General features: G+C 33.2%; 1 protein-coding gene across 1 annotated transcript in view; it reads left to right on the top strand.

Moving 5' to 3' along the window:
* Window positions 1–27,095, top strand: part of nrm (neuromusculin) — a 671,433-nt gene that overhangs the window by 544,528 nt on the left and 99,810 nt on the right. The window lies entirely within an intron of this gene.

Genomic DNA, 27,095 nt, shown 5'->3' with positions numbered 1-27,095 from the left:
CCAAACACAAAGAACATAAAAATCGTCGTACAGTTAATGATGCCTGAAAAAGAATACAAGAACTAAATATAAAAGAATAAAATATATAAATAAATAATATATAATAAAACATAATAAATAATAATAAAAGAATACAAGCGCATACAGTGCACTATAGATGAATTGAAGAAAAAAAAGATTTGCTAATTCGCTGAAGGTTCTCGTTTGAGATTCTGCAACATATAGGTGGCGCTGTATCTACAAAAAAATATCTATATACAGGGTGAGTCATAAATATAGGGACATAGACTAAGGACAGGTTATTTGGACCAAAATATGGCTATTGGGCCAAATATGCCTTAATAAAATGTTGCTGAGAAAAAAGATACAGGGTGTTAAAGTTAATTTTTGTTTTTCGTTTTTTGCTAATAGTTTCCCTGTATATTTATAAATTGCTATCAAAATTGGCACAAAGGCATAATCTTAGACAAGAAATAGTATTTTATTTACAATTCCACTATCAAATACCAAACTAATAAACAAAAATGCAACTAACGTAAGGTTTCCATTTTGACGATAAATCAAAACTAAACACACTTTAACTTAAAAGAACTCAAACTAAATGTTCTACATGGTCTCCTTCGATTTCTATGCCTTTTCTAGTTCTTTTTATAAAGGATTTTCGGACGTTAAAAAAATATTAGTCTGTCCCCTTATAAGATTAGCTGCATTTTAAATGTATCTCCAAAGTTCGTCTCGTGTATTAATTTCATTGGCATAAACTAAGGACTTCATATGTCCCTAAAAATAAAAATCTAGCGGGTTGTACTCAGGACATCTTGGTGGCCATTGAAAATCACTGCCTCTGCCAATCCATCGTTGAGGAAATACGTCATTAAGATGATTTCTAACAGCTAATGAAAAATGAGGTGGCGCTCCATCCTGCATAAACCACATTTTTCTTCTTATATCCATTGACAGATCATCTAAAATATCACTAAGAGTATTTTCCAAAAAGAATAAATAAGAATCTCCATTTAAATTCGGAGGAAGAACATAAGGCCCTAGTAGTTGGTCGCCTATAATGCCACACCAAATATTCAATTTAAAGTCATGCTGAAAATGTCTAGCTTTAATAGCATGCGGGTTTTCTTCTTCCCAATAATGACTATTTCGCCAATTAAAAATCCCTCGTCTGGTAAAAGTTGCTTCGTCGGTGAACATAATATTCTTAATAAAGTGTCTGTCATTGCGATGTTTATTCAGAATACGTTGGCAAAACTGTAACCGTCGTGGAAGATCTGTTGGAAGTAAATTTTGAACAGGAGTGAAGTGATAAGGATGGAGGTTCTCTTTTTTTAGAATTCTAACAATAGACGACTGACTTACTCCTGTTGCTGCTGATAGATGTCGTGAGCTTATTTCAGGATTTTCATCTACTCGAACCAAAAGTTCATCTTCTTGATTAGGTGTGATTTGTTTCGGTCAACCACCCCGATTTTTATTGTGAAATTACCCAGTTTCACCTAAACTACGATATAATCTTGCAAAAGTTTTGTGATTTGGTTGCCTTCTGTTTGCGTATAACATTCTATACCTTCTGGCTGCCGAGACCGCAAAAATTTTCTTGTGTGTATACGCAAATCATATCTCGCATTTCTTCATTAGTAAAATGATTGTGACGAGACATTTCAATTAAAAAAAGTAATGATTACTTTTAAAAAATGCAACATTACACTACACTGTCACATCAAAAATAATTTACTCTAAACAAATGACATTTACCAACAACAATTATCTGACAGTCCAAAGCATACTTTACATAAATGAAATAATATTTGAAATCCTTTTTTAAGACTCTAAGCAGTTCGACTGCGTTTTTATCGAAAACGGTTGAAATTATCATGTTTAAACAAGAGTACCAATTTTACGTAAAAATGATATTTACGTCATATTTTCTAATAAAAATTACTAAAAAGTTTCATCAGAAAAAGTTTAGACTCAATTTGATCATTAGGAATGATCCACGTGGCGCCCTCTATGACAAAATGTAAAATTGTAAATAAAATACTATTTCTTGTCTAAGATTATGCCTCTGTGCCAATTTTGTTAGCAATTTATAAATATACAGGAAAACTATTGGCAAAAAACGAAAAAGAAAAATTAACTTTAACACCCTGTATATTTTTTCTCAGGAACATTTTATTAAGGCATATTTGGTCTATGTCCCAATAGTTATGACTCACCCTGTATATTTTTTTAAGTTTCTGTATCTACAATGCTGGTTTCGTAAAATAGTAAAACAGGTAATTATCTGTTTCGACCTTTATTTAATGATACCATTCACCATCTTCTACTCTTTTTTTTTAATTTAATTAAAAAAGCAGAGCTTATCGCAACAAAAACTGAGGAAGCAACGAGATTTTCCGGACGTCCTCTATCCATATTAACTGTCACACCGCTGATTTAGTTGTCAAGGTTTGTAAGAATACTTGCGTTTACTTGCCATGTCTTTTCACGCTCGTGTACTTGTCAATTGTGCACGTCGTATGAGCGCTCTGCTTGCCATCGCAATCGTAAAGCTCATATACTTGTAAAGTAGGCAAATAGTTTTGTAGTTGTCAAGTACACGAGTCGTTTGAGTACGCCTTAACACATTGAGCAGTCCATGGAAATAATGATATCAGTTCCCATGATATCAATAAAAAGTAAAGCATTTTTAAAGAAGCTGAAGATAATTATGTGAACAAGTTTTATACGTCATCGCACAACTTTTGAGAACTTACTGATCTCCAAAATTACTAAACTCAAAAAGGTTATCTAAATTTTGAACTCCACTTTCATCTGAATCATTGCAACTTTCCAATTGAATTTGTTTTTTAGGCATAGCTATAATACATTTTTCGGTATCTTCTAAAGTTTTTTCAGAATTTTTAGGACATTATTACGTTCTATGTGACTAAAAAATAAGACTTAACGCAATTTTAGACAGCCACACCCTCCCCCCACAAATACTCCCAAAAGTTATTTTTTAGATTTTATAGATTATTTTAGATCTTTTCGGTGAGTTTCAATCGATTTAAAAATTTCAAAAACTTCACACGCATAGTTGAAGTTTTATCAAAACTTGTATTTTTTTTATAGATTCACAGATGGAGACGATGAACGAAATAGAAATTTATATTTTTTGAGATCTATACAACCTGAATAAATTTTTTCATTTTTTTCCGTTGTACGTGAATAAAAAATGAGACCCAGCACAATTTTAGCGTTAATTATAATTGATTGCAACTCACCGAAAAAAAAAAAATAATAAAAACAAAAAAATGACGTTTTTAGGTGTAATAGGTTGGAGGGAAGGGTGGCGGCTTGCAACTGCGCTGTCTTATTTAAAAATTACACAGAATGTAAAAAAAATTTAAAGAAAAAATGAATTCTGGGAGTGCGGGCATTTTGTCTATCTTAACCGAGGTACACTTTGGAAAGAAGAAGCTGTTGTGAATTGTCTCCTTTCTACAACACAAAAAGCTGGCCAGACCTTCGAATTGGCTAAGTATGTAAACAAGGATTAAATAATCCTTCGTCAAAACAATTTTCTAAGTCGAACTGGTAATAATAATTTAGTTACAAAAGATTGTTGTTTACAAAAGTATTTAACTAACATTTTAGCTATTGATTTTTCTTATATGTAAACGAAAGCTTACATAAAGCGCGTATATTTTTACACCAATTTTGAGAGTCTGGTGCGCGTGAGAAACTAGACAGAAGTCTTGAGTGTCTTGAGGGCCCAGTACGAAGTCTTGAATGTCGACTATCCGGCACGAGGATCAGTAGTAAAATCTCTGGATGCCGCTTTGATTCAACCTTTTATACTGAAACAAACCGCCAACTTTTAATGGTTTTAACGAACTTTAAATGTCCCAAATGGTGGGTTCTAAAAAGCCACTTTTTCTATACATTTACTAAGAAACTGCATATTAATAAAACAATTCGTTATAAAAAACTTGTTTTTTGTAACGAATTAACGAAGCGGTTGGTACGAGCAAAAAACATTCATGACCAGTTGTAGTCGTAAAAATGAAAACTTTTTAGATTGAGAAGAGGAGAATTGGCGGTAAAATAATATCGAAGTGTACTTGGATACCAAAAGAAACAACCTCTTTTAACGAAAAGCGGACGAGGCAAACAACTCGTTTTATTTGAGTTAAGATATATCGAAAATAAGTAGAATTTTTCGTGTTTTTTAATTATTGTAACAGAATAATGAGGGATTATTAGGGATATGTTAAGACTTTAACAGAAGCTATAATTGAATTTACCCATTCCAAATTTTAAATATTAGTAATACAAATATTAAGCTTCTGATGCACATTTTTGGTTGATGTTCGCGTTTATATTTCAATTTCGTTTGAGCAAGGAGTTTCTCATAATAATTAATTAACGAAATTAAGTTGGGTAACAAATATCGAAAAGATACATTGTCTTCACCTTGTAACAAATCTAAGGTTAAAGCCAAAGATTTCACAAGTAAATAGTATTCTTCTAGATGTAATAGTTCAGTTTTGGTTCTAATGTTAGATCTTGTAGCAAAATTGGAAGTTTTTCTTTTGTTTGAAGAATCTGCGAAGCTGCATCAAAAGTGGAGTTCCGTCTGGTGGACCCTGGAGAACTTAGAGTATGTCCTAAAATGTTTGGCACATCGCATAGGTTTAAAAAGTTTATTAAAAAGATAGTCTACATCTTTTTAATAAACTTTTTGGTTCTTTTAAATTAAGTGTGAATTATAGAGTAGTATTTCACAGCAAATGTACTTTATGTTTTGTATGTACTGCACTGTTTCCGAAATGCACAAGTCTTTTTCACTTTCGACGAAGATTTATAGTGTACATCGTGCCGAGCTTTTTCGCTAAAGAAAGCATACAACGGCCGCAACTCTTTAAAACACATTTATAATACTTTAAATTACTTAGAACGTTTTCTTTAAGAGCTACGGTCATTAAATGAATCCGTATGAATGGCCGTCTAAAGAAAAACTCATTTGAATGCTAATGCGATGTATTTCGTATTTTTATACTTGATTTTAGTGAATTTTCTTTTATTCCGTGCGAAAGGGACTGTAGTTACGGGTAAAAATTACTTAGTATCAATAAAGGCTGGCATTTGTTGAATATAACGCTATTTATTATTTTTTTATATACAAAACATGTGAAAATATACATTATTAAAATTAAAATATGGTTGGCTTTCATTAAAACATATCACATTGATCCATTAATGGACAGGGGAAATCAGCAAAAATAGTGTTTTTGTACAGCAAACAACTCTATATAGCAACATATAACGTCTGTTTCATGGCAAAAGGTAAAAAACTCTACGAACTAGGAGTTCTAGAAGTTTTAGAAGTTCTAGTTCCTCTAGAAGAGGAATTGGGGAACATGAATTGGGATATAACACTGTGATGGGTAGCTCTTTCGGGGCGACAGACTCAGTAAAACACAGGTTTAAAATAAAAATAAATCTATTTAGTATATATACAATAAATAAAAAATAAAAAAGGAATTCTACGTTGTATACTTATAAAACAAAAATAAAATGAATTCTACGTTCCCGTCTGGGTCCCGCGACGAATGAATTCCCCGGCGAATGTCTATAAAAGAAAAGAAACTAATTATTACTAATAAAGAAATGAAATAGCAGACCCACGGTAATGTTCAATACACAATACCGATGGGTTCCGCTTGGCTAAGGACAGAGTACGATCCTCAATACGGAAATCTCTCTGTCCGGCTTGGCTCTATGCAGATCCACGGTAATGTTCAATACACAGTACCGATGGGTTCCGCTTGGTTAAGGACAGAGTATGATCCTCAATATGGAAATCTCTCTGTCAGGGATGGCTACGCTAATTCTGAATACGAATTCGGTTCAAGCCCATCACGTCAAAATTTTTCACAAAATAAAAAAACCTTGTGAGTTGTTATCTACTAGCGCAAACAAGTAGGTACCATATTGATATTTCGTAAATTGCATTAAAATTATTTCTTTAGAATACTTGATAGATCGATAGAAAATATTTGAAAACAATATTATGTTAATTTCATTTGAATGGCAACACTGCCTATCACGTCAAAATTGTTCAAAAAATTGAAAAAACCTTGTGAGATATTATATACTAGCGCAAACAAGTACCTTATTGATATTTCGTAAATTGCATTCAAATTATTTCTTGAAAATACTCGAAACAAAATATTTTAATACACTATGTTAATTTCATTTGAATGGCAACACTGTCGATGCCGTCAATTTGACGGCTTCGGCAGTTGTGTGTTGCGTAAATAGAGTTAGTTAGCGTCAGTTGTTTGTAGAATCGAGTTGTATTTTGTTTTATGAGTGTTTATCGCGCCATAATGTCATCAAAAGAGTGTAAGAATACTCCTGATATATTTTGTTACGTGTGTGGTGATTTAACAGTAGAAAAGCATCAACGAAACATAACAGACTTTATAAAGTAAGCTTATCACGCTTACTTCGCTGTGAAGCTTGGTGATTAGGACAAACCTTGGTCTCCACACAAAGTGTGCTTTCAGTGTGTCGAACTACTAATAAAAAGGACAAAAGGTGCACGTAACTCTTTACCCTTTGGCATTTCTATGGTATGGAGAAAACCAAAAACCATGGAGACGACTGCCATTTTTGCTCCTGCAATATCAAAGTTTTAATTCAAAAAATAAACACAAAATTCAATATCCTGATTTACCTTCTGCTAACCTACCTGTATCTCATGGACCAGGAATCCCTATTCCTCCACCTTTTTTTCACACCATCCAACAGCAATTATCAGATAAAAGTTCAGACGAAAAAACCGATGAAGATGAATTCAATCTTGAAATAGACCAACCTTAAAAGTTTATCCAAGCTGAACTAAATGACTTAGTGAGAAACTTGGGCTTATTAAAGGATGCTGCACAAATCTTAGGATCACGACTGAAAGATAAAAATCTATTGGCTCCAGGAACCACATTTGGTATAGGCATCGTGAAAAAGAGTTCGCGCAATATTTTTCTCAAGAGGACTCACAGGTGTATTGTCATAATATTCCTGAAGTAGTAATAAAACTGGGAGCTGACAATTACGATTCGACGTCATGGCAGTTAGTTATTGATTATTTTAAGAGAATTCTGAAGGGTGTCTTGTTGCACCATGGTAATACTTATGCTTTAGTGCCTGTTGCTCTCTCCGTGTATCTTAAAGAAACATATAAGAATCTTGAGCTGTTGCTAAATGAAATAAAGTATAGCGAATATTGTTAGTGACACTGTGGAGATCTCAAAATAATATCCATGCTTTTGGGTCAGCAGTCTGGATTCACAAAGTATTCATGTTTTTGTGCGAGTGAAACAGTCGAGCACGAAATTTACATTACGTTAAGAAAGAGTTGCCACTCAAAGAAAGGCTTGTCCCGGGACAAAAAAATGTGCAACGTGATACACTAGTTGACCTAAAATTAGTTCTTTTGCTGGCTCTTCACATAAAGTTAGGATTAATGAAGCAGTTTGTCAAAGCTTTAGATAAACAATGTGACTGCTTTAAATATCTTTGCGATAAATTTCCTGCATTTTCTGAAGCTAAACTTAAAAAAGGAATTTTTGTAGGCCCTTAAATTCGAACCTTAATATCGGACAGATTGTTTTAGCATATAATGACTCAGGATGAATCTGAAGTATGGAGTTTTTTCGTAGAAGTCATAGACGATTTCCTTGGAGACAACAAGTCTCCAAACTATAAAGAAATTGGTCGAAAATTATAAAAAACTGAGATGCAATATAAGCGTCAAACTTCATTTTCTGGATTCCCACGTTGACTATTTTCCCGAAAATCTTGGAACTGTCAGCGATAAGCAGGGCGAGAGGTTTCATCAAAATATAAAGGAGATGGAGAAACGTTACCAAGGAATATGGGATATAAGAATGATGGCTGATTACTGCTGGACCTTAAAGAGAGACTCGATCAAAAATTCATATAAATAAGACCACAAAACGCAGTTTTCATGAAAAAAGAGAACAATTTTATTAAAAAAACAAATATTATAGTTAAATACCTCAGAAATATTTGTACCGGTCATAGTAAATATCTATTTTGGGTCTTATTCTCAGCTGTCGTGTTAAAACATGTTTTACATTCCGCTTCATTGTTCCGTTGACGAAAATAGAATTTCTCATGTCTTTAACCTTCAATTTCCGTAAAATTCCGTATCTCTGACACAATTTCTCTCAACATTAGCGATCAAATATGGGCACACTTTCACTCACGAGCAGTTTCGTGATTTCCACTAAAAAATCATTTCGAAACCATTTGCCTCTGAAATACGACCAAAAACGATTCTTTGCCTGCCTGGAGGCTTACATCTCTTTTGTATTTTTTGAACTGCGTGTGTATATGCCCAACAGACGCCGAAATACAAGCGAGAATTACGAATTTGTTTGAAAAGGCATGTTGAAACTACAAGGAAAATATAAAAGTTCGTTTTTTAGGTAGTACATAACCTTAGATAAAAGTTGCAACGCAATATATGGCCTTTTTAACATATATAGAAATATACACACACACACCATATATATATATATATATATATATATATATATATATATATATATATATATATATATATATATGTATATTTATATTATATATATATATATATTATATATAATCTATATATATATATATATATATATATATATATATATATATATATATATATATTATATATATATACAGAAGACTCCCTCTATAACGAGAACTGAAATGGCAGACTTATACCTCGTTATAAGCCGATCTCGTTATATCAGACAACAATAATACTGTGCATACATATGAATATGTAGTTTTCTAAAACATTAGCTTCCTATTATATTAGGATATATTATACAGGGTGGCGCACCGAAAACGAAACAGATGCATTTACTGGCAGATGATTCCTTTTTAAAAAAAAACGCTTGGACCCGTCGATTTTGTTATCGAGGGGGAAACAAAATTGGCATAAAATCACATTAACATTTGCAGCCCCCTAAGCGGGGGTGGCACCATCCCTAAAATCTTAAATGGAAAGGGGGGTCGAATGATCCATCATTTAAAAGGTCTTTCAACTCCCTTTACAATGATGTAAAATTCATGTACTTCAATTCAGTAGTTTTGGAGATTTATTGATTTAAAGTTTAAATACATTTATCGTAAGAGGAGATCAATACATAGCAGCAAAGTTGTTAAAAAATGAAGAATGAACTGACCTGTCAGCCGACTAAATGTTGAAAATGACCACCATTACTTTCCATGCAATAATAAAGATTTTGCTGAAAACGTTGCCGGACATTTTGCAATATTTGAGGAGTAATTTGATGGCACTCATTCACAATTATTTGTCGTAAATCTTCTAAGGATGTTGGCTGAGTAGCATAGATTTTGCTTTTTAAGTAACCCCACAAAAAGAAATCCAAAGGTGATAAATCTGGCGATCTTGGGGGCCATTCAACGGCACCTCTTCTACCAATCCATTGACCTGGAAAGGTCTGATCTAAATAATGCCGAACTCTTAATGCGTAATGTGGTGGGACACCATCCTGTTGGAACATCAACATATTCTCAACGAATCGACCATCATTCTGATTTTCAATTATATCTGTTTGCAGTAATTCCAAATACATTTCACCAGTCAAATTTCCAGGTAAGAAAAAAGGACCAACCAAATGATCGCCAAAAATGCCAGCCCAAACATTTAATTTTTGTGGCTGCTGTGTGTGTACCTCATGGTAAATTCTGGGATTAGAGTCCGACCAATATCGACAATTATGACGATTTACTTCGCCATTTAAAAAAAAGGAACATTCGTCGGAAAAGCAAATGTTAAATAAAAATTGTTAATCGTTTGTAATTCGTTCACTCATAACTTCACAAAATTCTAATCGCTTATCAAAATCGTCTTCATTAAGTTCTTGTACAAGGTGAATTTTATACGGATGAAAATTATGGGCCTTTAGAATCCGTTGGATAGTACGTCGACTAACACCACACGAAGTTTGCAATTTGCGGGTACTTAATGTAGGATCTACAATAACTTGCCCTAAAACCCCCACTTCTGTTGCTTCGTTCCTTATAGGATTTTCAATATTACGTTTTTTATTGGCGACTGATCCAGTTTCTCGAAATTTAGCTACAAGTTCTAGAACATATTTTCGGTGCACATTATTGTTCTCATGTCGCTCATTAAAAATTTGTGCTGTTCTATTAGCGCACTGATTATTTCCGAAAAATATTTCAATAATTTCAACCCTTTCTGCCGTGGAATATACCATGGTTAATTTATGTGTAAAGCAATAAATGATATTTTAACAACAAAGATTGGTCAAATCAATCGCAAACTAATGTACTATTTCCTATTTAAAATAAGTACGTGGCATTCTCTACTTATCTTTCTTCAAGAAACAACTTTTTTTGTCACAAAAGACACTTCAATTGCTATTTTTATTATTAATAAACCATGGGCGTAGTAAATAAAAGCATTTACTTATCAAGAAAATGCTTTTACTCAAATTTCTTCTGAAAGAAGTACAAACTAATTTGATGTACCTATTAAAATCTACTTTAAACTTTAAATCAATAAATCTCCAAAACTACTAAATTGAATACATGAATTTTACATCATTATAAAGGGAGTTGAAAGACCTTTCAAATAATGGATCATTCGACCCCCCTTTTCATTTAAGATTTTAGGGATGATGCCACTCCCGCTTAAGGGGCTGCAAATGTTAAAGTGATTTTATGCCAATTTTGTGTCCCCCTCGAAAACAAAATCGACGGGTCCGAGCGTTTTTTCAAAAAAGGAATCATCTGCCAGTAAATGCCTCTGTTTCGTTTTCGGTGCGCCACACTGTATATATTAGGATGGTAAAAAAGTTAATGTTTATTATTAAAGTAAAACTTTAAAATAAATTGCTAGTTTTCTCATAAGCGGAATCTCGTAACAACAGTTTTCACTATCCCACTGCAAATTTAAATTTAGCTTGTTTGAAAAGGTCGTACTAACGAAATTATTCAGAGTGCTCTAGATAAACGCCGACCACAAAACACTGAAACGGCAAAAACTCGATTTCGAAACAGTTTAACTCTTTCTGAGCTCAAAGAGAATATAAAGCGACTGCATCAACAAACATAAACCAGCGATTACCGCAAATTTGTGTTTTCTATAAATGCTTCTTTCAACACTGCGCTTTCAGTTCGAAAGAGTTATACATATTCGAAGTAAAGCGCTTCAATTTTATAGAAAAATTGTTTAAGCAATCAGTAAAATACGTATACAGGGTGTTTCAAAAAAAGGTAACCCCGTCTCTACGGTAGGTAAAAAACTGAAAAATAATTGGGGTTTGCTTAGTAAAAAATTTTTGTAACGCCATCCGTTTTCAAGATACAGGGCGTTGAAGAAAACAAATTTTACGCATTTTTTACGATTTTGCCGAAACTACTGGCAACATTGTAATGAAATTTTATACGAATATGTTTTGGAAGCTGATACATCCCATGAATTTGTTTTTATATCTGATTCTCATAGAGGGCGCTAGTTACACGGATCGTACTAAGTATTAGTCAATATAACTTTTTAAGAGTATAATTATTAATCAAAATTTCAAGTAAACTTAAACATCATTCAATTTTACACGAAAAAGCCACTCTTGGTAAAACTCGATACTGTGTACCGTTTTCGGAATATTTTGATTTGAAAATTATGAAGTAATAATTGATGCTGGTAGTAATGATAAAGTTCTAATAGGTATACCTCTATTTTCTCCAAGTGTGCCATGGAAATCTGACATTTATTGATTGTTATGACGATAAATCAACAATACTTAGAGTTTTGAAACCCTGTTATTTGTAAAATCAAATCAAAATGTACTCAAATGTTGAATACACTGACATGTTATTAACCTTAGGCGAATGTTTTGGATGTTCTAGTGCAGCTGTGACACGTTATGCAGAAAAGTTTCCTAGAAGAAACTTACCAAGTAAAAAAACATTTAGAGCCGTTGAATGACGTTGTCGAGAAACTGGGAATGTGAGACCAAATAAAATAAATTCTGGTAGACCAAGAACAACAAGAACAATTAATAAAGAAAATAATATTTTAAATTTACTTGATCAAGATCTAACAGTTAGCATAAGGATTATAGCAAGACAAACAAATACTTCTTCTTCAAGTACTTGGCGGATACTGAAAGAACAGCAATTACATCCTTGTCATTACAGACAAGTCCAAGTGCTCTTGTCAGATGATCTACCGGTTAGAGTGGATTTTTGTGAAACATTGCAACAAAGGACAGCCCACAATCCAAATTTTTTAAAATGCATTCCTTTTGCGGACGAGGCCACTTTTACGCGACAAGGTATGTTTAACTCCCATAATGCACACTACTGGTGTGATGAGAATCCACGAGTCAAAAGGGTATCACATTACCAACACTCATTTAAAGTTAATGTTTGGGCAGCAACTTTAGGTAACAAATTAATAGGTTATCATATTCTACCTGGAAATTTAAATGGTGATATGTATCTTGATTTTTTAAACAATTCCTTATTCGAGTATTAGAAGATTTAACGCTAAACAAGCGAAGATCTTTATTTTTTATGCACGATGGAGTTTCACTACACTTTAATAGAAGGTGTCGTAATTGGTTGAGTAATCATTTTCCGAATCGATGGATTGGTAGAGGTGCAGAAGCTCCGATTCATTGGCCTCCTCGGTCATGCGATTTTAACCCTTTGGATTACGCAGTTTGGTCGTATATTAAGGAAAAAGTCTATGCTACAGAGGTAAATTCACGCCAAGAATTGGAAGAAAGAATTCAACGTCAATTTATTGACACCATAGCTGATCCCCTACCTTTTTGAAGGTGAATGGAATCTTTAGAAAAAAGAATAGACTTGTGTATTCGCGAAAACGGAGGGCATTTTGAACACTTACTGTAATTGAATTTTATTTTATGTTCTTAGTCATTAATTTAATTTTCTTCTTGTGAGTTTTGTTTAATTACTAACTATTTTATACCAGCATCAATTATTACTTCATAATTTTCAAATCAAAATATTCCGAAAACAGTACACAGTATCGAGTTTTACCTAAAGTACTTTTTTCGTGTAAAATTGAATGATGTTTAAGTTTACTTGAAATTTTGATTAATAATTATACTCTTAAAAAAGTTATATTGACTAATACTTAGTACGATCCGTGTAACTAGCGCCCTCTATGAGAATCAGATATAAAAACAAATTCATGGGATGTATCAGCTTCCAAAACATATTCGTATAAAATTTCATTACAATGTTGCCAGTAGTTTCGGCAAAATCGTAAAAAATGCCTAAAATTTTTTTTCTTCAACGCCCTGTATCTTGAAAACGGATGGCGTTACAAAAATTTTTTACTAAGCAAACCCCAATTATTTTTCAGTTTTTTACCTACCCTAGAGGCGGGGTTACCTTTTTTTAAAACACCCTGTATTGATAAAATGTGTGTAATTGCCTACATTTCTTCGATATACAGCACCGGCGTGAGGTATAAAGAATGGTAGAAAATATAACCGTGTGTAAAATATATTGTGCAATTCATTGTGTAATTCAGTCATTTTTATAGGTACAGTCTTTTGTAGTAACTTTGATCGACTTTTTAAATATTTTCTTGATTTATTTTTACAATGACTCCCTAATTATTCATTTATATTATACAGTGTGTTCTTAAAGTGTGGAAACGGTCTAGTTTCTAAAACTTTGCTTAAGAAAGGTAAAAAAGAAAAGAAAAAAAATCGTTAAAACATTTACTGATACAAGAATTTGGAAATACGTGAAAAGAAGAAGACCTTAAATGTAATGTAATGACATTCTAGAAAACCGAGAAGATGACACCGCTAATAAAGGTGATGAAATGGAAAAGAAATGTGATTATTTAGAAGGTGATACAGGCCTACATATTTGAGAAGCTTTGTTTTATAAATAAATAATAGTATTTTCGTATACTGGTGTTTTATTTTCGACATTTAGGTATTTACTTTAGCAAAATTACATAAATCCAATCCACGGTTTAGCAAAATAAAGTAAATCCATTTATATGGAGCAAAATGCTATAAATTTACGAAATGTTTAAGCAAACTGGGATAATTCCAACAAAATGAAAGCTTTAAAAATTTAAACCTCCGAAATTGAATACAAAAGTCCAACTTTCTGTTCAAAATAATGATAATAATGAAGTTCTATATCTATAGTCAATAAAATATTTACTTTTAACTAGGTTTAATTCAATTGAGGGGGTTAGAAGTAAAAGGGTTTAAGTGCACTTTTCTAAAATATACTGGAAGTATATTCGCATACTTAAATGGTGTAAATGGGGTAAATTATAACTTGGTGATAAAACGATTCAAGCATATTTCGCCCCTACAGTCGACATCTGTCGCCGTTACATTTAATTTACTGAAAACAATTGCAGTTTCCTTTGGTATTACACAGGTTTAAGTGCGCTTGAACTGTTTTACCACAAAACTTTTTTTAGTATTCTGTAACAACACATGTAACACAAAGGATTATTTTCAAGTAAATAACAATTTCATTGCAACGAGAACATTAATGAAACGGAAAGACGCAAAATATTCTAAACACTTTATGAATTACCTTTATATGATCTGCAAACAGCGTTTCTCTTGTATGCCTGTATAAAAAAGGTTGGCCCAGCAAGACACAACGAAGAAGCTTCTAAAAAGAAAAACTACAGTACAATAATAACTCTGCTCGAAAAACGTGTCTGCAAAACGTCTAACGTACTTTTGACATTTCTGTGCGCAGATTTCAGGTTGTTTATTCAAAAGGGCGTTGTTGTCGGCAACAGAAGAGCATTCTCTCTCCTGTTGCCGACAATAATGTAGCGTAGAATCTTTTTAAATAATTTTAAACTATTTGTCCTTGTTCTAGTGTAGTGTTATGTACAATTTATGTTTCAATTTCATGTTTATTACATTCTGCGCTTGCTGGATAGCCCAAATTTGACGAAATGTCCCTGATGATGCTGTAGAAAGCGAAAGTACTTGGGCAAGATTTGATTATTAAAATTGTGCTCGATATTTGCCTTTAATTTTTCAAAGTTCATATATTCGAGCATTCAACCTTATATCAAAGTAATTATTACCTATTTCGGCTTTTATGTTGTGGATAACTGAGGAGTAACAAATTGAAATTATTTCTCTTTAGAGTTCGTTTACTGGGAATGTTTTGTTTGCAATATTTTTTTAAAAAAGAACTAAAGTTTTCATTAGATAATTTTGAAAGCGGTTTATTAGAAGATACTAATGCAATTAACTTCGTTCAAAGTTTCTTGTTCGGTTTGTTTTTTGGAACTTGACTGAAAGCATTTGGACACTGAAGGTTGATATTTTTTACCGAAAGTGGTTTTTACTTTTTTGAAATTTTTTTTCAGATGAAATCTAAAAAAGAATATAAATATTCTATAGTTGTACCCATTTTTAAAATCTAAGATTGTAGAAATAAACTAAAAATGAACCGTTTTTGCATAACAATTAAAATATTTATATGAAATCAAATAAAAATCGGTGCAGTAATCTTGAAAACGTCAAGAAATTACTGTGCAAGAAGGATGAACCCCCAAATATTTACAAGAGGCTCTTGGTCGTTTCTGTTTACATTTAAAGAAAAAATACTGTGAGCATAATTTAAAAGCACTTAATTAATTAAGTCCAATATATATGTTTTTGTTTTTAGCAAAATTAAAGCAAACTATGCTATTATTAAAGCAAAGTATGCTATTATTAAAGCAAAATATGCTATTATTAAAGCAAAGTATGCTATTATTAAAGCAAACTATGCTATTGTTAGAAAAAAAATGTTAGCGACCTTTCAGTAGACTATCGAATGATTTGAATTTTAAATAGGTATCCTATTTTTTATCGCAAAGAGTTTAAAAAATACTTGAAAAAAGAAAAAATACATCGGTTTATTGCGAACTAGCCTTGTGTCGGTACTTTTCGTACATAATCATATAATCTCCAATTTTAAAATCTTTGTTTGTACCACCGTGTAAATTTTTAAAATTAAATTAAAAATAATACATATATACTTACGGTTTTGCCACAGCATGAGCAATAAACTTTATCCATATCCATAGATAGCTCTTTGTAGGGTTTTATCAAAATTGAAACATTGCTTATTTTCGGCATTTTCAAAGCACAATAATTATTCACAATTAGAAATACACGTTGTTTACGCCTCCAATTTTACAAAAAAAGTGAAACCAAGTGAAACTGACCGTCAAAATAAAAATTTTTACCTAGAGACATAAACTGGCAAACACACACCCTTAATTCCAGGACAAAACGTGACAAAACTATAAGCCACTGTCTTTTATTATTTACTATACCAAGAATTTGAATACCAAGTGATTATAAAACAAAATTAAATATTGGCATTTTCATACTATCTGTTTGAATATAAAAAATTACAGGGTATTTCAAAAAAAGGTTACCTCGTCTCTAGGGTAGGTAAAAAACTGAAAAATAATTGGGGTTTGCTTGGTAAAAAATTTTTGTAACGCCATCCGTTTTCAAGATACAGGGCGTTGAAGAAAAAAAAAATTTTTTTTTACGATTTGGCCGAAACTACTGGCAACATTGTAATGAAATTTTATTCAAATATGTTTTGGAAGCTGATACATCCCATGAATTTGTTTTTATATCTGATTCTCATAGAGGGCGCTAGTTACAAGGATCGTACTAAGTATTAGTCAATATTACTTTTTTAAGAGTATAATTATTAATCAAAATTTCAAGTAAACTTAACCATCATTCAATTTTACACGAAAAAGGTTCTCTTGGTAAAACTCGATACTGTGTACCGTTTTCGGAATATTTTGATTTAAAAATTATGAAGTAATAATTGATGCTGGTATAAAATAGTTAGTAATTAAACAAAACTCACAAGAAGAAAATTAAATTAATGACTAAGGACGTAAAATAAAATTCATAAACAGTAAGTGTTCAAAATGCCCTCCGTTTTCGCGAATACACAAGTCTATTCTTTTTTCTAAAGATTCCATTAACCTTCTAAACGGTAGGGGATCAGCTATGATGTCATTAAATTGACGTTGAATTCTTTCTTCCAATTCTTGGCGTGAATTTACCTCTGTAGCATAGACTTTTTCCTTAATATACGACCAAACTGCGTAGTCCAAAGGGTTAAAATCGCATGACCGAGGAGGCCAATGAATTGGAGCTTCTGCACCTCTACCAATCCATCGATTCGGAAAATGATTACTCAACCAATTACGACACTTTCTATCAAAGTGTGGTGGAGCTTTATCGTGCACAAAAAATAAAGATCTTCGCTCGTTTAGCGTTAAATCTTCTAATATCTCGAATAAGGAATTGTTTAAAAAATCAAGATACATATCACCATTTAAATTTCCAGGTAGAATATGATAACCTATTAATTTGTTACCTAAAGTTGCTGTCCAAACATTAACTTTAAATGAGTGTTGGTAATGTGATACCCTTTTGACTTGTGGATTCTCATCACACCAGTAGTGTGCATTATGGAAGTTAAACATACCTTGTCGCGTAAAGATGGCCTCGTCGTAAAAAGAATGCATTTTAAAAAATTTGGATTGTGGGCTGTCCTTTGTTGCAATGTTTCACAAAAATCCACTCTAACCGGTAGATCATCTGGCAAGAGCTCTTGGACTTGTCTGTAATGATAAGGATGTAATGAAGACTTGAAGAAGAAGTATTTGTTTGTCTTGCTATATTCCTTACGCTAACTGTTGGATCTTGATCAAGTAAATTTAAAATATTATTTTCTTTATTAATTGTTCTTGTTGTTCTTGGTCTACCAGAATTTATTTTATTTGGTCTCACATTCCCAGTTTCTCGACAACGTCGTTCAACGGCTCTAAATGTTTTTTTACTTGGTAAGTTTCTTCTAGGAAACTTTTCTGCATAACGTGTCACAGCTGCACTAGAACATCCTAAACATTCGCCTAAGGTTAATAACATGTCAGTATATTCAACATTTGAGTACATTTTGATTTGATTTTACAAATAACAAGGTTTTAAAACTCTAATTATTGTTGATTTATCGTCAACAATCAATAAATGTCAGATTTCTATGGCACACTTGGAGAAAATAGAGGTATACCTATTAGAACTTTATCATTACTACCAGCATCAATTATTACTTCATAATTTTCAAATCAAAATATTCCGAAAATGGTACACAGTATCGAGTTTTACCAAGAGTACCTTTTTCGTGTAAAATTGAATGCTGTTTAAGTTTACTTGAAATTTTGATTAATAATTATACTCTTAAAAAAGTTATATTGACTAATACTTAGTACGATCCGTGTAACTAGCGCCCTCTATGAGAATCAGATATAAAAACAAATTCATGGGATCTATCGGCTTCCAAAACATATTCGTATACAATTTCATTACAATGTTGCCAGTAGTTTTGGCAAAATCGTAAAAAATGCGTAATTTTTTTTTCTTTAACGCCCTGTATCTTGAAAACGGATAGCGTTACAAAAATTGTTTACCAAGCAAACCCCAATTATTTTTCAGTTTTTTACCTACTCTAGAGGTTACCTTTTTTTGAAACACTCTGTATAGTTAACAATAAATTTTCTAATTATATGCACTTTATGCTCACTTTTATAAAAATATGCAAAATTTGATATTTTTGCATTTTTTATACATTATATGCAAAATGTGCAATTTGCATATTTGCCTAAGTCTAGTAATAATATACCCTTATATTTTTATCATTTTCTAGAACATTCTACACTGGACATATTTTAGTTTCATCATTCCTAGAATTTATAAAACTCAAACAACTCTGAAGCTGATTATCCCAGAAGTATCAAAAATACCCTTAAACCCTTTTACATCTGACCCCTTCAATTAGTTTTTTGTCGATAATTCAAAATCATATACTTTGGATTTAATACGTTTTGTTCAGTAGCTCCTCAACTGCGTTGATATGTAAAAATTTGCTCTGTGATCAAAAATAATAACATCCTCGAATTACTGCTTTAATATCTCTCGCAAAATTGTCTGTAAACTGAGCTTAATATCGAATATAAAGCTGAACATCGTCTCTTAAAAAATGACAGAAAAAAGAAAAATAAAAGAAATGGAGATTCAATAGAAAAGTATTTTATAAAATAGCTGGAGTGCTCGGGCCGAAAAGGCGAGAGATTAATATTACTTTCAATGACGTCTCAATCTAATCTGGACCTTTTCCTTTATCATTTCAAGGACGATTGCTTTTCAGGTATTGGCATATATATCACATTTGATCCTTTTCAATCTCGCTAAGCTGGAACAAGTGGGACTTTTCGGGTCCAGAAATCGATGTCACATTTTCTTGTGTAAACTATGGACCGCTTTTCAAAGATCAAAAAAACTCCAGGAACGTTTAAAGGCACGTGTCATTAAAAATAAAGCATGTTATTTTTAACTTCCATAGGGGAATGCTGAAGCTTTTTTTCTCAAAGCGACTGTATATGACAGAATATCGTTGATGTATTTATTTAAGAAGACAAAAGCGTGCTGTCCTTTAAAATATTGACATAATATATATGAAAACCCTTAATAATAAAAAGTAAAGAAGATTTAATAAAAAAAATAAAAATAGAAGAAAATGATAATAATGAAATTGTATGAAAATACATTAAATCGACGACTGAAAGGCAAAAGTGACCCAGCGACATTTGGATAGCTTTACAGTAAAGCATTTCGGAATATTTCGCAAACGAAATATATGGTCATTAGCAGAAACCCTCCAGAAAACCCGATAATGTGCTTAGGTGACGATCGCATAAAACGCGTGAAAACTTTTAAATACCTTGGCACCACAATCAATGACCAATCGGATCCACAACAAGAAATAAAAACCCGAATACAAATGGCAAGACAAGCTTTTGTGAAATTCAGACCGCTCCTATGTAATCAAAACCTAAATTTCGAAATATGCTACAGAATGGTCAAGTGCTACATATGGTCCATCTTGCTTTATGGCATGGAAACGTGGACTTTGAAAAAAACATCTATCAACAAACTTGAAGCATTTGAAATGTGGTCATTGAGAAGAATGATGTGCATACCTTGGGTGGATAGAGTTCGAAACGATGACGTCCTTAAGAGAGCCGGCGTGGAAAGAGAACTCTTTGAATTAATTAAAAAACGCAAGATTGGTTACCATGGGCACATATTGAGAGGAGCAAAATATGAAATACCACAGTTAATCCTACAAGGGAAGATCGAAGGTAGGAGAGGAGCCGGCCGCAAACAATTATTCTGGTTAAGGAATATTAAAGAATGGACAGGAATACACAATACAGGCGAGCTGTGTCACGCTGCCAAGAACAGAATTCTAGTAATGAGATAGTCGCCTACGCACTTTGGTGTATGGCATGTTAAGAAGAAGAAAGCATTTCAAAAACTCTAGAGATTGTTTGTAAAACATTACTACTCGCTCAAACATTTAAAATACAATCTAACAAAAATTTACTTACTGTACGAGGGTGGATTGATATAAAACTAGCCTTTGATAGAAAAAACATTTGTTTGGAATTAAATCGATTTATTTCTCAACATAGTTCCCTTTTAGCCCGATACACTTAGTAAAACGATGTTCCAATTTTTTATCCCATTCGAATAGTACTTTTGCTCAAGCTCTTCAAAATATGCCGAAGTTTTAGCAACGACTTCATCATTTGTTGCGAAACGGCATCCTCCGAGCCATTTTTTAGGTTTAGAAACAGGAAAAAATCGCTGGCGGCAAGATCTGGGGAATACGGTGGGTGTTCAACCAATTCATAGACCAATTCGTGTAATTTTGCCATGGCGACGGTCCATTGGCGAGCCAGTGCATTGTCTTGGTAAAAGAGCACTTTTTTGCGTTCAAAACCGGTGCGTTTCCGACGAAATTCGGCATCGAATCGATCCAATAATGCTGCATAGTACTCACCAATGATTTTTTTCCTTTTTCCAAGTAGTTGATGTTGATGATGCCCTTCGCATCCCAGAAAACAGTCGCCATCACTTTGCCGGCCGAATGTGCACTCTTTGCCTTCTTTGGCGGCCCTTCGCCGCGTTTGCGCCACTGTTTCGACTGTTCTTTGGTTTCCGGTGTGTAGTAAAATAATACACCCAAGTTTCATCAACGGTGATAAATCGGAGAAAAAAATCCTTCGGATCGCGCCGTATCATCGCCAAAAGCGTCTCCGAAGTGGTCACACGTTTTTCCATTCGATCGATTATGAAAAATCACTCAGATATTATGAAAAATTTTATTGATCACACAATTCTAAATAAACTTATAGCCTAAGATTCTACAAACTAAAGAAAAAAATGTTTGCCAAAATACATTGAAAAATACAAAAGTTACGACTCCTCAAAATTGTCGCAATTTGAACACGTCATTATTGCGTGTTCCAAACAAATTGGAGTATCACTTCGCATGCATATGTAAAAGGTCTTTCTATTTTTATTTCTTGGACAAACAGAACATCTACTGCTTGTCCTACGTTGCTTGGGTCCCAACTGATGTATCTTGGTTGCTTATTATCAGGTAGTGGTCGACGCAATGAAAGATTTTGTCTTCGTTGGTTTCGAAACTCAGAAATCAGCTGCACACCCAGTTCTTTCAAAAAAATTCGTCTTTTTAATTAATTGTTTTTTGTATTTGTTTTATATATAACTTGAGCATTCATTCCAGCTGTATTTAAAAACGAAAATGATAGTATCAAAGTCCAACGACGACTATTTCTTGATACGCTGTAATTAGCAGATAGCTCACCCAATGTGTCTACACAGCCTTTGATTGAATTGTAAAAGTCGATAATATCAGGTAATTTCTTTTCACCAGTTTCTTCAATTATATTATCATCATGATGCAATGTAGAAAAGAGGATTCCATTTTTTGACACATATAAGATTGCCGTTATATCTTCTTTGAAGGCAAATTTTGAACTGCTAATTTCTCTTCCTCGTGTATTCAGAAGTGCTGTTGGAATTTGCCTTTTGTTCTTCCTAACGGTCCCAACCGATGTAAGATGATGAGTCTGAAGTAGATTAATCATGAACGGATAACTGGTAAACCAGTTATCGAAACTAATATTACGTTTAGTACCAGAAACTGGTCCAATCAAACGTTCAACTATGTTTTGCGGATTGTTACTTTGTCAGAAAGGTCCTTCTGGCTGTGTGTTGACGTAAACTTCCATGTTTAGACAGTAGTAAGTTTTGGAATCCACTAACGCAAATACTTATTCGGTATGCATTGAAGAAATGACACACGTCCCCTGAACGATTCTAGTTTTTCTTCTATAGTAGGAGATGTTGACTTGATATAACGTATGGTCCTAAAGTTTTGGGAAAAATTTCAAAAGCCTGTAACTCTGACCACAATAATCTTATATTTTTATTAAATTATTCAACAATTTAACTTAACTTTCCTTATTATAAATCAAAATTCAAATGACAGACAAGGGACCATTATTTTCGATTTGTGTAATAATTCCCTTGATACGCTGCATCATCCTTTGGACGACCTCGGCGTCAATTTCTCTAATTTTTGTATATATGCGGTGTCTTAACTATTCCTGATTTTATGCTTCCCATCCGTTATTATAGACTTTTCGACTTAATATTGCCCAGAACTCTTCAATTGGACGAGCCTGAGGTAGGTTGGGGGGGATTGTCTGCTTTCGGTACAAAGGTAATGTTGTTAGTTTCGTACCAGTCCCTTGTGATCCTCGCGTAATGACATGAAGCAAGATCTGGCCAAAAGACTATTTGATTATTTGCATAATGTGTGTTCACAAACTGAAGCAATTTAGAGAGACATCTTTGAATATAAATATTTGCGTTTAAGGTTTCGCCTCAGATTTGCGATAAAGCCAGCCTCAGAAATTGCACACCATACCAAAATTTTGTCCTCAAATTTTTTCTTACTTTTGAATTTTATTTTATCAGGTACATTTTCGTAATCGTTCGTGTAAAACCCATCGTTACCCTTCATCTCAGAGTTGGACAAAGTAAAATATTTTTCATCGTCCATCACGATCAACTTCGACGAAATGCACTCGCCTTAACGCGCGGCAACATCTCGGAATTCTCAATCTAATTGATCTTCTGTATATTTTGGAGCTTTCCTTCTTTTCCGGTAGATAATATTGTTACTCGATAGGGTCCTGTATACTGTAGTCTTTCCAACATGAAATCTTCTGGCCAGTTTTCGCTGTGAGACCCCAATTTTGTTCTTAGCTGCTTCAATCAGTCTTACCTCTCTTATATGGTTCAAAATCCGCGGTCGGCCACTTTTACGCAAGTTAACACATGGTATCCCTTGTTCACATTCTCTGATTGTGCGATAAATTGCCGATTTGCTTATGTTTTGATCTCGATAAATATTAACAATATCTCGTTTCGACATTCGCCCAACCATATTATAAACACCTCGACGAATATCAATTTTATAAGACATTTTGCAGAGCACAAACCAAAATATTCTGCTTTGTTTATTAAATGTCAATAACTGATGACATTTCAATTCCATGGCCTTCTTTGTTAAATGCATTTTGCTTCTCAATCAGACCAGGTGAAATTTTTCCCAAAACTTTAGAACCATACGTTATAGTGTGTCTTACAGTTGACAACGAGTTGATCAAATATACCTCTAATTGCTGTCAATTTGTCGATCTGTTTCAGTTCTACTCTATTTTGCACATTGTCGAATCGCAAATATTGCAACAAAATGGAATATCTTTGTTGTGACATTGTTGTTCGAATGAGATCAATACCGCTGCCATCAGTATTCCAAAGATCTGAAATATTTTGTTGGTTTGAGTTGTAAAGTCCCGTCAAATGGAGCATGCCTATAACAGCTTTGATTTCTATTATTTTGTCAGTCTCTTTGACTAAATACTGATATCGTGCAAATACTGATATCGTGCATCGTACCGTGGGGCTTTCTTAGCTAATTTTACATTTGTATAGTCAACAATGTCATCTAAAATTTCTTTTGTAAAGAACAACAACCAACAATCAAGAACACTCTGCTTTTCTCGTGCTATTTCTTTTACACCAGGTAAATATGTAATTAGATTGTCCGACCTTGTTCTCACTTGTTTGTTTTTTGGAAGCTTGAACCACTTTGATTTGTCTTTATCTAAAAAGTATCTCTTACCATTACTCTCACTACCACTTTCTGAACCACTTGAAAATTCACTTTCTTCTTCAGAATCCTCCCCTTTGTGTGCTGTCCCTCCTTAAGTCCCTTCTTTCAATATAATTGTCTCTTGACCTTCTAATGCGGTTTCCTCAAATTCACTATCAATGAACGATTTATTATCGTCAGAAATAGTGCCAAACTCCGCCCATAAACGTTTTAACATTTCCTGCTCTTGTTCGTAATTATTCTATAATTCAGTATCGCTGAAAGAAAAATAAAAATCATAGTACATCTCCAAAAAATATCCAAAATATCATCTAAATTTACCTCTAGAACACAAAACAACTCAAAGTTACAACAGTAGGTAGTGTACCGGGGTATCACACACCCCAACCGTCTTTGTCCAACTCCTAATTCAAACTGAAATTGTATACATCTGGTAACAAGCTCATCGTGAGAAAACATGTATAAACTACAGCTACTAGGCGCTATTTCATCTATTTTCGATTTTATAGAAATAAAAGGAGTCCCTGGGGTATGGTATACCCCAGAACACTAACCGAGGGTTAAAGTCAACAGGGATTTCACAAAGTGTACTGCTACATTCATACCTACTAGTTTGTATTCTCTGTAAAGCAAATATCTGGCTTGTTACTCATCATAATTGATAATTTTATCAATTTTTCATTTATTTTACAAACACGCTTTAATTTGAAATTTTAACGGTTTTTCTTCTAATTCGTGTAGTATTATTTCCTCAAGAAACTTCAAATCTTGAAATTATACAAATACTTCAGCTTTCCAAAAAGATAGATTAACTCGAAAACTAAATAATAATTTAAAAATAAAACCTAGCACAATAAAGAAAATGGAGGTAAAGGGACGTAGAGAAGAGGGAAATAGCAAACATTCCCTCTTAAAAGTTTCAGTCGATGCTAGTATGAAAACCAAGCCAAATGAAAAGACAGGATTAAACATACATTAAACAAATCCTAAGAGAGTATTAACTTTTGAACGTTGTGCTTTAAGAGCTTTCAGACGGATAGTACGGTCAAAAGGCCGGAGATATTGAATTGTGCGCTCAATTCATTCTTTTATTATATTTTGTACGCTGTGATAATTTAATAGAATGTATTTACTAATTTAAAAACTTAAAAACATGAGAATGGGGCACGTTTTTTATATAATAAGGCATTATTTATATTATGTATAGATTTCGTTTATTCTTCGTCGTCTTCTTCTACTTCTTCTTAACCCGACATTAGACGCGCCAAAAAACTACTTTGATGCCCTGATTACTATTCTGTCTCTTCGTGTCGTTCTATTTATACACATATATTTCGTCTTCTCTTCATTAATCTTCAGCCCTACTTCACTTGTTGCTCCTTCCACCTTGTTGAAGATGCCTTTCGTGGATAGAATGGAGTCTCCCACGAGATTATTACCAGGTAAGAGCAATAAAAGGAGGTATTCAGTCAATTTGGCAAAGTAATTTGTATGGTAAAAGATTTTGAAGTTGCTAATTGGAAAGAAGAAGCCTATAGGGTGTTAAAAGGCACTGCCTAAGTTTTCTTTTATTAAACATATTATTTTTACCAAGACTAAGAATTGATTAAACGTTTTAACACCGTTTTGGCGATATTGTAAAACCAAAAAGTGTTTTTAAAGACGCCTCCACACTGGAGCAACATTTTCCAACATAATACAACAAAAACTTGTTACAACATAAAATGTTTATATTTGTTGGAATATGTTGTGTTGCGTTGCATAAAGTTGGTGTTGCGATTCAACACAAGTTGTAGTATGTTGTATAAATCCGTTTCTAGCGGTAAAGATCAAAGGATAATATGAAACAAAGTGAAACATGTGTCAACATTGCTTCGATGTGGACGGATTGTTGCGAGTTGAGACCTGTTGCAAATTGAGTGACTAGACAGTAGACAGACCGCCGCGTCTATATTTATTTTAGTGATGGCGTTTAAGTGGACTTCAGAGAATTGTTTAAATTTAATTGACAATTATAGACAACATCCATGTATTTGGAATCCTAAAAATGTTAAATATAAATGCAGAGAATCAAAAAATGATGCATGGAATGCAGTTTGTTCAGCTGTAGGGTGCTCATCTCAGGAAGAGGCAAAAAGAAAAATCCGTAATTTGGTGGCTCAGTTTTATAGAGAGCAAAAAAAATATCGCAGCATGAAAAAATCTGGAGCAGGCGCTCAGTTTCATTCCAAGTGGTTTGCCTACGATGCATTAGTATTTCTTCAAGACAAAAACAAAGTCCGCCCATGCAAGGAAAGTAAAGCTGAGAACGTGGTAAGTAAACACACAATGTTTTTAGATATTAACTTTTCTGTTATTAATTATTCAAACAAATCAATAGGCAATTTCAATTTATACATGAATTATAATTCAATAATTATTCTGCCACGGCACCATCCCCAAAGGTGTAACGAAAAAATCTACAAACTCTTGCCTAATATCTTTTGCTTCAGTTGATGCATTTCGTGCAACTTTCTTGTATGGAGTAAATGTATTACTCTGAGTTTCTCTTCTCCACGATCCTTCTAAAAGACGTCATGTATCTTTATCTTCACCGTCATATGTACCTGGGGGATTGTAGGAGTTTTTAGATCTTGAACTATTCCTTAAAAAATTATGCAAGTAAATGCAAGCCATAACAACAACTTCTGCAGTTTCTGGTTCTAAAAGTAAGGGTTTTCTAAATATTCTAAAAATCGAAGATAACATTCCAAAAACATTTTCTGATATTATTCTCGCTCTACTGAGACTGTAATTAAATATCCTTTTGGGAGACCCTTTGTCCTGCGCCCCAGGGTAGG

Source organism: Diabrotica undecimpunctata, chromosome 9 (genome assembly GCF_040954645.1).
Source record: "Diabrotica undecimpunctata isolate CICGRU chromosome 9, icDiaUnde3, whole genome shotgun sequence".
Classification (NCBI taxonomy): Eukaryota; Metazoa; Arthropoda; class Insecta; order Coleoptera; family Chrysomelidae; genus Diabrotica; species Diabrotica undecimpunctata.
The sequence above is the reverse complement of the archived record's forward strand: the minus strand, read 5'-3'. Positions and strand labels throughout refer to the sequence as shown.